Source organism: Prinia subflava, chromosome 15 (assembly GCF_021018805.1).
Source record: "Prinia subflava isolate CZ2003 ecotype Zambia chromosome 15, Cam_Psub_1.2, whole genome shotgun sequence".
NCBI classification, from domain to species: Eukaryota; Metazoa; Chordata; class Aves; order Passeriformes; family Cisticolidae; genus Prinia; species Prinia subflava.
In genome coordinates, this window is record NC_086261.1 from 7,647,771 (window position 1) to 7,650,718 (window position 2,948).

Genomic DNA, 2,948 nt, shown 5'->3' on the forward strand with positions numbered 1-2,948 from the left:
AGAGGAGACCCCCAACCCTCTTCAGCTCTGTCACCTACTGCTTGCATCTCTGCCTGCCCGAGGAGGCTGAGCAGCCTGGAGAAACGCCAGGGAGGTTTACAAAAGCAGCTTAAAAATCTGTGTATTGATAATCTGATACTGTCATGTTTTTCCTCACTCTGCCTTTCCTCTTTGGGCTGGGGGCATCTCAGCCTGTGCTCACCCAGCACTGTTCTGTCTCAGACCACCTTTACATGGACAGAGGTGAGCATCTGACTTTGGCCAGGCAGCCAGGTCATCCTTTTATTTCTACTACCAAAGTAAATAATATTACCAGAATAAATACTTATCCCCAAAGTATTTCCCAAACTCTCAAGTCTCATGGCTCCACCAACTGCAAGGCTGAACTATAAACCTCTCAGCATCTTTCCAATGCAGTCAGGGTGAAACACCTTGTGAATCCATGGGGAGGAGGGCTGCCTTCATCCTGCCTCCAGCATCTACCCCTGCCTGGCTGTAGCACCAGCTCTGAGCCCAGGCTGTGTGAGGGATGCTTGGCTCCAGCTCAGCCATTTCCCAGGGGGAATCTTCTTTCCTTCCACCTCCTGGGAAAGGGATAGGCGTCCCCTTGTTCCAGGCTCTAAAACCAATTCAAACTCTGGAGGTGCCAGGTTGAGTGAGGATAGATGATGGTCTTCAATGCAGTTCTTTCTGTTGAAAAAGGTCCTGGATACTCACCAGGAAGAGGGAAGGCTGAGCTGTCCTCAGAAGGTCAGCAGCAGAGCTGAGATGGATACAGGGGTGGCGAGGCCGGAGTGGAGCAGTGAGGAAGCCGGGCGAAAGCTTTGTAGAGTCACCGGGTTGGGATTAGACCGTCACAAGGCATCAACTCACTGCAGCTTTGTAATTAAGTCACCAGAGCCCAGGAAAGAAACCACATTAAAACATTACAAAAGGCAGCTGAGGAGAGGGAAGGAGGGAGCTGGGGCTCCACGGCCAGCCGGAGAGGCGGGCTGGATGCTGGACCCGATTAACAAAGTATAAAAGCTCCTTGTTGTGTAACTCGCTCATTAGCACGGGGCAGGGGCAGAGGCAGGTGGTGGGCAGCCTGCCATCCCAGCCTGCTCCCCGGGGTGAGCAGGACAGGTCTTTTCCCCAGCTTCTGCCCCAAAAACGCTAGCAAGGTCCTGCTGTGAATTTCGCCATGTGGGCAGGGTCCGGCTGTGGGGATGGGTCTGTGGCAGAGGATGCTCCTGGGGCTCTCCAATTGCTCCCCCAGGAGGCCTCCCAAACCGGCATGCAAACAAGGCCCCTTTCAGCTTAAAAAAAAAAAAAAAATGGGCAAAACTTCTACAATGCCCTCAAGTGATGATTAACTGCTCAGAGCTCTGGGAACTGGAACCCATTCCACCCCCAGGGAGATGCCATAAGGGGCATATGGGAGAGACCCATAAGAGAGGGGAGCCCCAGGATGTGGGAGAAACAAAGGTGAGTCCACATGTGTGTGCAGCAGGATGGCAAAATGGGTTTTCTGGGATGCCCCAGCATGCTGAAGCTACACAGGGCAGGAGAGCCCTTGCAGCCTTAATTCTTTGGGTTAAGGGCTGTGGGAGCTGGATGAAGATGTGGTGAGGATGGATCTGTGCTCAAGCCCAGGAGAGGAGCTTGGCCAGGCTCTTACCATGATGGGAATTTTGGGGAGGTGGCAGGGTTGGGGTAAGCACCAGAGCAGGGCTGAAGGGGCTTACACAAGGCATGTTTTGTAATGCCTCTGGGATTTACGGATTTGGTTTCCACACAGGGCTGTCCTGCGAGCGAAGCTGAGACCCCGATGTGAGGGAAGGAGGAGGAGGAAGGCACGAGACTCCAGATGAAAGGTGGGGGTGCTGCTGAGGGAAAATTCGGACCTCTGCCAAAACCCTGAGCAATGCTGCTGTGGCCAGAGGCACTGCACGCTGCTCTTCAGAGGAGACCCCAAATCCTCCCATCCGCTTTCCACACCAGCCCTGGTGCAAGGCTCAGCTCCCTCCTACAGCCCTTTGGATCTTTGTGTGTAGTTCAGTGCAAGATAGTGGATAACAGGGGTGCATCATCAGCATGGGGTTTTCCAAATATATCAAATAATGTTCTGTTGGGGTGCCAGAAAGAACCTGTGATCCCTGGGCCACCTGGGCATCCTGGCCAGCATGGTCACGAGAGGTGAAATAGTTTTACAGACACATGTACAACCCCTGGCATCACAAACCGAGTGTTTTGCCCTGGGTAAACCGGTCTCAAGGAGGACCCACCGTGATGTACTGTGACAGAGCCCTAAACGCCTCTATCTCTCTTCCAGGTTATCCCACTTCCAGTGGTTATCCCATTCCCCACAGCCCCATGTCAATCCCGCTCCCCTCGCTCAGCAGCACCAACTCCACGTGAGCACGGGGCTTGTGAAAGCTCCCACGCTGTGCTGGCAGCGGATCCCTTGGCCAAATCCCGCTGCTTAAAGGCGGGCTACACCTCCTGGTACGCTGGAGGGGACATTCCTCACGTCCCCCGGCATTAAGGGGTTTACTCGAATGTATCCGAACCGCACGTGGGTGGCGCTCGCTGCTGATGCGGCGTGGCCCTGAATGGGCACTTTGTGCCAAAAGCCCCGGTACCCCCGGCTGTCCCCCCGCCGTGTCCGCACCCCACTCCGGTCACTTTTTCACTGTGCAGCCACCATGCACTGGAACGGGCTGCCCAGGGAGGCTGTGGAGCTTCCCTCACTGGAGATATTCCAGAACCACCGGGCTGCAATCCCGAGCCATGTGCTCCCGTGCTTGGCCCAGGTGACCCCCGCGGTCCTCTCCGGGCGGACCCGCTCCGTGACTCTGTGCCTCGGTGACGCCGCCCCCGCGGGACTCGAACCCGCGCCCCGGGGGCGGCGGGGCGGGGAGCGGGAGCTGTTCCCCGGGTGACGCGCGGCCACTTCCGGGCGGGAA